This window comes from Mycteria americana, chromosome 1 (assembly GCF_035582795.1).
Source record: "Mycteria americana isolate JAX WOST 10 ecotype Jacksonville Zoo and Gardens chromosome 1, USCA_MyAme_1.0, whole genome shotgun sequence".
In the NCBI taxonomy this organism is placed as follows: Eukaryota; Metazoa; Chordata; class Aves; order Ciconiiformes; family Ciconiidae; genus Mycteria; species Mycteria americana.
The window spans coordinates 191653840-191666268 of NC_134365.1; the positions used below are offsets into that span (position 1 = coordinate 191653840).

General features: G+C 41.2%; 1 protein-coding gene across 2 annotated transcripts in view; it reads right to left on the reverse strand.

Moving 5' to 3' along the window:
* Window positions 1-12379, reverse strand: part of CAB39L (calcium binding protein 39 like) — a 63610-nt gene extending 51231 nt beyond the window's left edge. Inside the window, exon 1 of one of the 2 annotated variants that reach the window (XM_075489765.1) lies at window positions 12280-12379. The gene's annotated coding sequence lies outside the window, so the exon portion shown is untranslated. Of the gene's footprint in view, window positions 1-12116; window positions 12137-12279 lie in introns of those variants that run through there. The other variant, XM_075489773.1, reaches the window with a different exon arrangement.
* Between the last annotated feature and the right edge of the window lie 50 nt (window positions 12380-12429).

The window sequence follows — 12429 nt, forward strand, 5'->3', positions numbered from 1 at the left end:
GTGGCTCTGTTTCTGACAAGGTGGAAGGCGGTTTGGGATTAAGACTTTTCCTCTATTGACCACTACTATAGAAGTCTAAAGCATTTTTCATCAGGTGCTCTCAAGACAGCTTGCAAACAAAATTAAGCTTAATTTGAAACGTAAGTTAAACACTCCTGCGAGGCACCCATTTTAGTATGAGGAAACTGAGGTGGCACCAAGCAAACACCCAAAGATGCGCACTCTTAAAATGTACTGTTAAAGAATGTCAGTAGACAGGAACTGTCATTCCGGATCAGACAAAGCTCAATCGAATTCCATCTCCAAGAGCAGCTGAGACCAAGTGCAAAGTAGAAAAAGAAATATGTAACAGAATAATGACCACTCTACTCTTCTTCTGCTTCTGGCAATTAGCACCTTTGAGGTTTCCTGAAATGTCATCCAAAATCACCATGCTAAATAGCTACAAATGGCTCCACACCCGTTCACTTTAAAGATCCTAAAAGAGCAACTGTTCCTCTTCTTGGGGGACTTTAAAATCATATCTGCAATACTTAGATACAACAGATTGCTCCAGACTCTCAAGACTGAGCAGCCAAGAACTCAGAGACTGCTATTTTCTCTAGATGAGGGATCAAACAAGAAATCAGCACCATCAACGATTTACTGCATTCCAGTTAGTTACTTCTCCAGGGCAGCAAAGGCCAGGCACAGATCTATATTTACAAGCATTGTCGCACCCTCTGGAAACAGTTTAAGAAGTGACAGTTTTCTCTTGCTAATGGTAGTCTACATATCTGCTCTCTTCCTATGGAAGCAACTGATAATTTTTCTCCTGTGTGTGTGGTTTTGCATTGTGCATTCACAAAACAACTTTATCTGCCATCAAAATCTACACTTCTGGAAGGTAAAAAACTGCTACTGTCCAATAAAAAAAAAAAAGGTCATGATTAGCACTGAGAGTAAGGCGTACCCCCTCCCAAATGAAAAAGGAGTCTCAAGCTGTATCAGCCCATACATGACAAGTTATCCAGTATCTTTGCAAAAATATAATGCTCGTATCATAGTCAGAAGCTATCTGGGTCTGAACACTGGCAGAACACATTTTCTAATATCAAATATGCATTCAAGACCTCAATTCTCTCTCTCATATGACATTCCTCAATGTCATGTCCAAGCTAGCATCACAAGGAGACAAGATTTCGTATCTACCAAATCCAGCAGAGATTCCCAAACCCAAGGAGCCAGAGCTGTAGGTCTGATAGCGGAATTGAGAGAGAAAAGTCCCCAAAACATTTCTTTCAAAACAGCAGTGCTCATAAGGCCATAAAATTATGTCTGGCATTATTGCCGATTTTGGAGTTTCCACCCAAGTACCAGGGAAAAGAAACGGCTTGTTTTCTGAGAGCAGGCAGAATGCTGTGAGAAGGTCACCTAGTAAGAATCATACCAGTTTAAATTTCCATGACCACAGCAAGACAGTATTAGCTGTCATCACAGGATAAAATTACTTTCACAAGCATAAGAGCTTCCATTGAAAGATTTCAGCACACAAAGACCTGTATCCAAACAGCTGCGTATTAGCCAAGTAACTGAAGACATAAACCTAAGCTATTTAATACCTTGTCATTTAACCAAACAACCACGCTACCTATTTTTACATTTTTCTATTTAAAAAGATTATAGATGACATGGTTAGGAAGTTTAAAAGTAACACATAATGTGGATCTCTGACAATTTACACAGAACTTAAATTGCAGGGAGGTCCAATGCTTCCTATAGACTTACGAAATAAGACCTTATTTGGAAAAAAAATTTGAAAAAGATTTCTTCTTCTCCAAACAAGAAATGAATGTTGTTACTACCAACAAAGGAATTTAAAAATTGCAAAGATCTACTCTGGTTCCCACAAAGCATGAATTATTGTCTGACGTAGCTCAACAGCTTCTTGAACAAGAGTAGTTTTTTAAAAGATCTTGCATCTTGACATTAATTTCAAGTGTTGGAGAACTATGAGTCCATCAATAAGCTAGTGCAATAGTTAACTAGTTATCACTTAAAATATTTTTTCATTTTATGCAAGTTCATATTCTTTTTTACTTACTGCTTCTTGCTGCTGTGACTCCTGTATTTGCAAATGTATGCTCTTTGAAGGCTCTCCATTGTGTTCATGCATAGGTACATGATCAAGTCACTTCAACAAACTCAGAATTTACTTCTTCGTCACTGTCTACGTTAAGTGTATAGATATGTTCTTCCAACACCTACAACCAGTACTGACTTTGATTTGAAAATATGTCTTTAAGTGAATCCATCAAACCTGGTTATATTTCAGAAGTGCAGTCAATAATATTGGGAAGGAAATCTCCCATTCTGCGTTCAGTGTATTCAACCACTGTCAGCTCTTGGCTGCCGCTTATCTACAGGGAGCGTCTTGTCCACTGACTGTTGCCCCTGAGCCTTGATACCTTGCAGTGCTGTTTTTTAGGATAGTGTTCCTCATCCTTAAGGTGCATCCAGCCTTCCTTCAATGGTGATTAACTTCCCAAAGCTTTGAGTCCATCTTTCAAAAAAGTCAGCTAATGTGCTCTTTAATTCAATCAAATACATGAGGCCATGCCATCATTTGTCATTTTTCTACTCTGCACGGCCTAGATAAAACTGTCAGGAAGGATTTTGCATTTTCTTCCAACTTTGTGTTCATTTGGGGTTGGGTTTTTTACAAACAAACATCCAACAACTGAACATCAGAAAATTTTGTCTTAATTCAATGATTCTTCATTGAGTGTAACATTTTCAGGAGTCAGTTTCTTAAACAGAGGAGACCAAACCCTTAACCTAACTGATATACTAGACATTTTATAATATCTGTTTTCTATTAATCATATCGAATAGCACTTGCTACATGTCAGTTGTTAAGATTTTGGACAGTTTTACATTAGCCATTTAAAAAAAAATTCCTCAGTCTCCATAAATTTGTAACACAAATTTTCAAAAGCGTTCTTTCAGTCTTTATTTATTGCTCTAATATGATGGATTTGTTCACCGTTATGTGATTATTTGTAATATTCGGCTTCGTTCTCACTACAGATGTACATAACAGTTCTGTCTTTTGAGCATCGTTGTTGACAACTTTAGTGCAGCCATCAGACATATACCACTGTTCTTTTTGTTCCTGGTATTTTTAGAACTTCTCATTAGACCCAGATCCTAAAGAAAATCTGAGGAGTTTTCTTGAATCCTCTTTATAAAAAATTACTTATACTTATTCCTATATATTGGCTTCTGCCCTTGAACCACTTCTAAATCAAGATGGTACTCTTTCTTTGCTTAAACTATTTTTTAGCATTTGGCTCTGCACGTTCTAGATAGCCACATGTTCTCACACTTCCCCCCGCCCCAACTTTGAGAGATACTCTTGTAAATGATGTTAGAAATACTTTAGTGATGTAACAGCACATCACATCATGCAGAACTGAAGATTTGCTTAGTCCCCCATGTCTTCCATCCTCAAAGACAGGAATGTCACATACTTTTGCAGCCATCTTCTCCCATGACCTTGTCAACTGCGATGAAGAGATACTCAGTTTACAGGGTAGAGAGAGTTCAGCGAGAGAGAGGAAAAACAATGGGCAACATCTTTGTGCATGTTTTTTTTAGCATTTCACTGCTGCCCAAGAAACAAGAATAGCATGAGGATATCTCGGGAAATCCTCTGGCAATATCTTCCTTTCCCTGACAAAAGAGGGTGGAACACAGATGAATTGTAGGGGCATGCAGCTTACACTAATGTTGGTTTTTTTGAAGGGAAAAACCTTTTCCAAACAGTGCATATCCTAAAGACTACCAAGCCAGTCTGACCTCAGAGTTCATTCAAACCTGCCTTCATTCCAACTGCCTTTGACCAAAAGCACTTTGTCTTTTACTTTCATATTTTGCCCAAGGCTGTGTGCAATGCTTGCAAAGGAGTATAGATGTCGCAGGCAGTTACAGACCTAAGCACGGATTGTGATGTAAAAGACAAGACCTATTAATGGCCTGCAGATGAGGCGAAGTAGAACCAAAGGTCAACACAATTTCTATGTAATAAGCTTGCGTTCAGAAGGTTCAGTGTTACTTAGCTCATTTGCAAAAATTTAACCAATTTTTGACAAATTGGTTAATGCATGTTAATGCATTAACCAATTTGTCAAAAAAACCCCAACAACAAAACCCCCAACCAAAAATGAACAAAAAAACCCAAACCCGCACTTTTCCCAGAGACTGACTATGTGATAAACATGATATTTACCTTAACAGATGACTACAACCACCCTGCAATCCTGCCCTCACCCTATAAATTTCAATTTGGTGCCTTATTTGTAACAGCAAATAAATAATGTATTGCAGACAGCTTCTCCTGTATCCAAAACCAACAGGTAGGCAATGTCCGCCATGAATTGGTAGTCTTTTACTTATTTGCAGAAGTGAAAGACAGCTGCTTGACTGCCAGTGAATGGCAGAAAGTGAGAGTACATAATTAAAAGGTACACCTGAGGAGGGAAAGTTGATACAGCCGTGCCTCCCTGCTGACATATTAAAAAAAAAAGGCGTAACAAAGAGCTGAATGTTACATGTTGCTAGGATCACTACAGATGCTGGAAGTGAACTCTCTTTCCACATTATTTTACTCTCTCCATCTTCAGTAATCTCCAGTGCCCTTACTTAAAAAGCCCCACACAATTTCCTTCCAACACTTGAGAGCAAGTGAACTGCATTCTTTGCTGCAATAAATTTGTACATATAAATTGGTACAAGTGCCTTTATGCCAGACTGACATGGGGTCTTTAACAAAGATCACCCAATCCAGTAGTTGTCACTCAACTGTCCCTACATTTCGAAGTCCAGTTATGCAGCAGCACTTTCTTCCATCTTAATCATTGTCTGTTGCAAGAGGAAACACAAGGCACAAACATTACTGAGCTATCAGAAGGTTTTTTTTAAACTCACGCTGTAAAATAATTTAAAGATATTGTTTCACAACTGATTAAGTTGCTCTAAGATTACTTTGCTGCCAAAAAAGGAAGTCGTGCCCTGCCTGCCATCACCTCCCTTGCACCAGTTCTAGGAACGGCATGACTGCAGAGGAGTACCGATCAGTCGCCCAGGCACAACTGGAAAAAAACAAACTCCTCTTTCTTCCCTTAAAAATGCAGCTTTTGGAGAAGTGAGAGGAACTGTGGACGGACTTACTAAGTGTAACTTGGGTGAAATTTTTGGAATTACCTTTATCAATCATTTCTAAAATAGACAATCCAGGCTACAATACTAAAAGAAGAAAAGAAAAGAAAAAAAAAATCCATCCACCCACGAACACTTTTTTGGAGGAGGGGGGATGCAATTTTAAAATATTGCTTAAGTATGTGGTGGCAAAAACAGTTAAAAAAAAAAAAGATCCTCTCCCTTCTTCCTCATTCCTATACCCAGGCTGTAACCACACATCTTGATCTGCTATTGCGAGGGATGTAGTGCCTTGCTATGAATTCATTAACAAAATCAATTCATCTTAAAACTAATCCTTTACTTAAAAGTTATACTACCAAACCACAACCCACTTAACTGGTTCATCTGGAAGTATTTAAAAGACGTTTGGATCAGGTGCTTAGGGACATGGTATAGTGGTGGTCTTGTTAATGTTAGGTTTACAGTTGGACTCAATGATCTTAAAGGTCTTTTCCAACCTATACGATTCTGTGATTCTGTGATCACAAATTTGACAGAAACCATATCTGTGCACTAAACTATGCTAACCAGCAGTATTTGGTGGACATTTCTTTTTTTGGCAGATATACATGAAATCTATTTTTCTAGCAGGACTCAATCTTACTAAAGTTTTGGGTTTTTTTTTTGGGGGGGGTGTTGTTTGTTTTTGGTTTTTTGGTTTTTTTAAGATTTCAGTCTGCATGCAATCTAAATTGGTTTTGGTATTACTTTGTAACAAATAGCGTATGTATCCACTTCTGTGAAAGGAGCACCGAGTTCATACATTAGAGTCACTTAAGTAACATTTTTTATGAAAAAGGGTTGCAAAGGTTTGGGCCCACAGTTCACTTTGCTTATTCAGTGCTGCTGAAAGGACGTCTCACACATTTGCAACATAGCTTCTTTGGTTCCAGTCATTCACGAATTTTACAGAAAAAAATAATAATGAAGTTAAATTCAGTTGTCCCCAAAAGAAGCCCGTTCTCCTCCACTGTCTGTAAAAAGCAGGAGGGGTTTTTGATCTAGCACAACTGAGAACACAGAGAGGTCCAGGCTTAGGACAGCTCTGCTGGGTGATGAAGACCATCTGCAATAACCTGGACACAATAAGTGTTCTGCCCATACCAGCACTTTGCTCACAGTAAAGAAGTAGTTGTACAAACACTTTAAACTGGGATAAATGACACCAACAATAAAATTAGAAAGCCATCCATCTATCTCCAGATGCTCATTTTGCCCCTGGGCTACTTCCAATTCCCTTAGAGAAGCAGAAACACCAAGTGGCTGCAGAGCAAATTAGATGGGGAAAGTTATTCAGATAAAATTAGCTGAGCCAAATAAGTAACTTTTTTTTTAAATCCCAACCAGTTCCCTGAGCAATGACACAAATGAACAGGGGAGGGCTGAGAAGCACAGGGAGAAGAGAACTGTCTTTCTTTGCCAGCGCCAATTTAAAAAGTTCAGGGGACCGTGGCTTCCCTGACCCTTCATAATGCCTATTAACAGAACCAAATGCAATAAATATTACTAGGACAATACTGCTTCCCATCCTTGCTCCTCCTATTCTCCACACCTTACTGCCAGTTTCATAGAATAGTTTGGGTTGGAAGGCACCTTTACAGATCATCTAGTCCAACCCCCCTGCCATGGGCAGGGACATCTTCAACTAGATCAGGTTGCTCAGAGCCCCGTCGAACTTGGCCTTGAATGTTTCCAGGGATGGGGCATTCCAGGTTTCCACACCTCTACAAAGTTAGGCCAAACCAACTGCTGATGCAGCACAGTGAACTGGATCAGGAAAAACGAACAGCTAAAAAACCCAGGGTTTTCTTCAGCTAGATTAGTTTTCCCACAGAAGGCTGTGACTAAGGGCTATTTAGTCTAGAATATTATTTTTAAGAGCCCTATTGTTGAGCCTCTACACCGCAACATGTATTCACCCCGTTTTCTATGGTTGTATTCAAATTCCTTTCAGTATATTTGAAATCTTACAGGTTTCAGTTTTATTTGAAAGCCGTTATTCCATCTACACACAATAATGACTTCAACTTTGTGCCATATGCATCCCTTTGATGGCTTTCATTAGGTCAGGTCCAATTCTATGCCGGGCACTCACTCCTTTGCCTTTGTACAGCTGCTACCAAGACCAGCACTAACCAATCAGCTTTACATCAGCTGGCATCACAAGGACAGCTTCCTTTGTGCTTTGATTCAAAAAATAAAAGGCAAATCGAAAAGCAGTTGTGGAGCACTCCACAGAACATCTCTTAAGAGTGGGAACATCGCAAGTTCAATAAATCTTGAAGATTGCTTAGAAATTTTTGTCTGCTACATCTTTGTTTAATGAAAATACTTTGTGCACATACTTTAATCTGCATGCAAACGCACAAACAGAGCCCATCAAAAGGGTCAGAATACTTTACAACCACTAGCTTTACTTCAGAAAATACCAGTTAAAATTTATTTCAGACAAATATATAGTTATGTTCACATGGAGAAATGAAGATAAAAAGGCTGTTAGGCATCCATTTACTGTGGGTTCCTTTCATCATGTACATCTACTGCCTGGTTTCCAGAGATCTTAGGCCCTTTCAAGTACAACTGTAATCACAGGCTTTCAGATCTTGTTAATTCATCCGAGTCACCCAAAATTAGAGGACGCACTTTTAGGCCTTGATCAGTGTATTGTGGTGGGGCTGTGGCACAGCAAAGACCATGCATGCTGCTCAACCCAGTCCAGCATTATCTAACATTTAAACCAGTCCTTTCTTTCTGTGTTCATGCAACTGCCTGGAATCTATGCTGGCAATGAATACTGAGACTGCAAGACAGAAATATATCTAAAAATTAAAATGTTTCTACTACATAAACAGTCTATAAAGATGAAATCCATTACATTACCAGTCTCCAAATGCAGACCTTGAAGGATATGCCAGCTAGTGGATGGTTAAGAGTTTCAGCATATTGGGCCAGACTCCAAAACCCTCAAGCCAGTTGGTAATTAACAGACATCTAGGTCCTCCACATGAAAGAAGTCTATTGTTTAAACAGTGACACAAGTTTTTCCTTTCCTTTTCATAGCCAGTCTCTGCCTGTGTTTTAAGATTCCCTTAGGACCATAACAGCCTATGATTTTAGAAGCTCCACTTCTCAAACAGACAATTTGTTTGACTTTTAGTTGCCAGGAATGCAAACATGCTTACATCACAGGTAGAACAAAATCATTTTACAGGCTTCTCAGAGATCCCAAATCTCCCCTTTCTTTGATCTAATAGCTGGAAAAATTAATATCCAAAAAACCTAATTAAAACCTAACATATCTACAATAGAAACAGAATTACAAAACATAGTAACAAAACATACTCAGGGCCTGTAAATAGTCTATGATAAGTCCAATTAGTAAGCAACACACCTACAGGGAATATTAGTCTGTGTCTTCATAAATAATGATGTGTTACAGCAAAACAGCAAAGGATGCCCCACTGAAGACGTTTTGTAAAGAAGCAATGATCTATGATCTGTATAAAATTGCCTGTTGTCTGATCTGTTATCTTACTCAGGGTAGATTAGATGTGTGAAAAACAACAGACTACATATAAACCATACTTAAACTAATCAATGTAATAAAAGAGAACATTATGTTAAAGTTGCATTTTGAAAGAATGAGGTGTGGACACTTATCTGTAAGGGAGTAAGTTAAATCACCAAGAAGGATAACAAGGAGGATGTGAGAGAGAAGGAGCTGGTAAAAATACTCAACCGATATGAAGATACTTTAAAAGAGTCAATAAAACAAAGAGCCAATCCCATCAGAAAAAGACAAAAAGCTAAAGGAGAATTAGAAAACATTTTCTGGATGCCCACGGCTTTCCAAAGTCTATGGCTTTGACTGCTTTGCTATTTTCTGGAGTCTGACCAATGTCTCTGTACCTCACCCAAGCCTATCTGGCCATACAAGGGAACACCCAAATCCCCATCGCATTCAAGATGATAAAAACATCCCTGGAGAAGAGAACTGGATGAGATAGTTCCTTTAGGACCAGCTTCATCTCCTCCCACTCAACGGAGCCATTTGCGGTCTGCCTGTCTATGCAATCGTTCATCTGAAGTCTCTAAATATGACACAAAAGCATAATTCAGCAACTCAATCAACAGCACCATTCACCAGGACAGTCAGCCCTTTCACTGTCACCCTAACCAAGGTGCTAGCAAATGTGGAACGGGCTGTCCTCACCTCTAGATGCAGTCAGTCAGTCCAGGTCTAGACTGTGGAAGCCGCTGGGAGAGCCCCAAGAAGCTTATACGGCTGCTAGAGGAGTGCTGCGGGCAGGGTACTGGGATGTCAGATCAGCATCACTTGTGAGCTTCTGCCACCTAACAAGTCTGGGAAGAACTGAGCTCACTGGCTCACTGGCAGAATTAGCTGCTATGCTGCAGAAAGCGTATCTTACAGTTCTAGATAAAAGCAAAACCAAGGAAACTCTGGTATGTTTCAGAACTGCCTCCTTAGAGTCACTAATCTTTGTTTTAAGAAAGATCTATTTCCCATTCCTTTTGCTTCAGTTAACAAGCAAATTATATTACTAATTTCTCTTTTGTCTGAGAGGCATGCAGTCATGTGCTTCCAGCTTCTTCCATCACTCCCAGTTGCTAATAAGAGCTTTTGAGTGCTACTAACACTTTATAGGGAATAATACAGATTACACCCGCGTTACCTCTTCACTACATGTCCTCTACATTCACTTCCTAAAATACAGAAAACTGCAATTCCAGTCACACTAACATAAAATACAGTTATATATGCATGAATAATGCAAAAGTCTAATTTCAGTTGGTCCTCAATTTCATTTTAGTAGATTCCTTGCATTAGTGTCCAGGGTCAGCCCCGGCACTTCCCTGCTCCCTTTTCTGGAGCTAGGCCCCACCGTCAGCAACCACCACAGTGCGTGTTCACTGCTGAGCACCAGGCGAAAGACCCTGCTATGGCAGATGGAATAAGCTCCAGCAGCTTGCTTGGAACAAAGCGGCTGCTTTCCGCAGTGTTGCAGGATAATGCCACTGATTGCTTCCAAGTAAAACCTTCATCGTGGTCAGATTCCTAATGCTTACATTTCAATGAATTATTGCTGGAAAAAGGCTCAAGCTCATTTGCTGCTCGTGACCATGAAGCATATGGCAACTTTATAATCACAAAACCCCCATCATTTCCTAACCATATCAGGCAAGCAGACATATACAATCCTGTTATCCAACCGTAAATATTATTTAACAACAGTCATTGTTTATGAGATAACTATACCATCTCCACGTTGCTGATTAATGCCTACCACATAGTTTCAAAGCATGCAGGCAAACACAGGAGGCTATTTAGGAGACACTTACTTAAAGAAGGAAAACTTTGTGAGGAAATCATCTTTTAAAATAACTTCTAATTAATACAATCATTATGATGCTGGGCTCCATCTTCTCTGTATTCGGTATATTCATCATATACAATTTGTAACACCACAAGTGTTTCATAACACTCAGTATTCACTTGCTCGTGCCTACATATTAATAATCCAGTAAGATGAAATTACTTCATCTGCAACCATCATCTTATAAAGCTGTGTATTCCAAGAGCAAGAAAAGCTTGTACTTAATTTTAAAATAAACTATCACAGGAGAGAAAACTCTCTTTTTAAAACACAAACTACTGTTTTTATTAGGAGATTTGTCAGCACATTAGTAATGCTGAGCCACCCTGTTCCCAGCAATGTTATTGTTAGTTGTCTCATTTCTCTCTGTAGAGTTAGGCAGTACTCAAGGGCTAATCAGTGAACTTCAAACACAGGCACAGATGTAGGCATGCCTATGTAAACATTTAAAAAGTTTTATAAAAGTACAAAGCAGATGCTGCACATCAAAATCTTCTGGAGGATCCTGGGTCTGACCAGAGTTTGAAGTCATGTAAGCATAGCATTCCCCCACAGACAAATTAAATTTCTATCCCCATTCCCCCCCCCCAAGAAATACTTTTAATAATATTCACAAGATTGGAAATGCTTTGACAGTTATTTGAGCATATTATGTTTCTCTCCACAGTTTAAAGTGGTGGTAAAAAAAGAAGTGACAAAAAAGCGATGAAAAACCACCCTCCTCTTCAGAGTGGGTTAATTTTTGCCTCTCTGAAAAAAACCTTTACATAACCACAACACAAACACTTGTGAAGTAATGCTGCTGAAAATTCTAAGGGCAATGTAAACTTTTTTCACACTTGGAATCAAAAAAGCAGTAGTAATTTAGCACTTCATAGGGTACAGCTACAACCAGCAAAGGCAAATGGCATGGGCCAGCAGTGGAGTTAAGCAACTCATTCACCTGCCAAATAATTTAATTTGGTGGACAGGAATCAAAGGCCCAAACACCCCTCAGTAACTTGCTTTTATTGTCCCCTGCCCCCCACCCGTATGCCTGCAGCCCCACTGAGCTCAGCCAGCTGCCAAGCCCCTTTAACCAAGACAACTTCCCACAGAAGCCCACCAACTACCCGGACTCCACGCCAGCTGTGGAAGCCCCACAGGCACGGGAGGCACAGCAGGCCGCCTCACCCCACACCGGGCCCACACCACACGCTGAGAGAGGCACCGCATCCCCCAGCACCTCAGGCCAGGCGGACCCAAAACAGCGGCCAGGTCCACCCCCCCCCAGCCTAACGCTCACTCGAGCGCATCGCCCGCCTCACCCAGCCCTCTCCCCCTCGCCCTCCCCGGCCGGGCGAAACTGTGCCAAGATGGCGGCACGCCCACAGCACCCGGCCCGCCTCGCCACCGCCACCAAGGGGTTACGGCACCGCCCCGCCCCCACCCCAGGGACGCCCCGCCCCCTCTCGCCCCGCCCCAAGATGGCGGACACACCTCCCGTCTCTCGGCTCTCCCCCCGCCTCCGCTGCCTCTCCGCGGCCGAACGGCCCCCCTCCCCCGCCAGCGCCGCCCCATTGGCCAGCGCCGCGCGCACCGGCGCCGCCGCCGCAGCCAATAGCAACGAAGAAAAGCGTGCATCCGTGCGTGAGCGGCCCACCTCCTGCGCATCGCCATTGGCTCGTGCGGCCCGGCCCCGCCTAGCGCATGCGTAGTAGCGAGAAGACGCTGGCGCAAAGCCATAACCCGGAAGGTTGGGCATCCATCAACAAGGCCACTCTGCGCCGCACGGGAGGGGGAGTGGCTATAG